The sequence below is a fragment of the Morone saxatilis genome, unplaced genomic scaffold (genome assembly GCF_004916995.1).
Source record: "Morone saxatilis isolate NCDOM2014 unplaced genomic scaffold, NCSU_SB_2.0 Contig4, whole genome shotgun sequence".
Taxonomy (NCBI): Eukaryota; Metazoa; Chordata; class Actinopteri; family Moronidae; genus Morone; species Morone saxatilis.
In genome coordinates, this window is record NW_023339984.1 from 18,339,490 (window position 1) to 18,339,847 (window position 358).

At 41.6% G+C, this 358-nt stretch overlaps 1 protein-coding gene across 1 annotated transcript in view; it reads right to left on the reverse strand.

The window, feature by feature from the left end:
• LOC118337984 (tetratricopeptide repeat protein 39B) overlaps positions 1-358 on the reverse strand; it is a gene marked incomplete in the record, with an annotated part of 20,408 nt that overhangs the window by 12,733 nt on the left and 7,317 nt on the right.

Genomic DNA, 358 nt, shown 5'->3' on the forward strand with positions numbered 1-358 from the left:
TAGCAGGCTAATAATAGCATCCCAGTAGCTCCTTACGTAACAGAGTGCAGCTGCAGTGACTGTGAGCCTGCAGGCTGCAGCTATCGACCCACTGTGGACACTCTTCAACACTGTGACCCACTTACTGTCAACAATCTGCTGCACACAAACACATCAGGAAGGTGATTCATTGTGTGATCGATGGTGATAAAACACAGATTATCTGTGAGCAGCTGATGGAGGATCCGGACTACAGTTAAAGGCCTTTTGTCTGTTCTGTAATCAGCACTTATATCAGACATCTTCACTGTTTTAATACAATTAACTTATGTAACCTGATTTATACATGTTTAACATAATGAACACAGCATTATATATG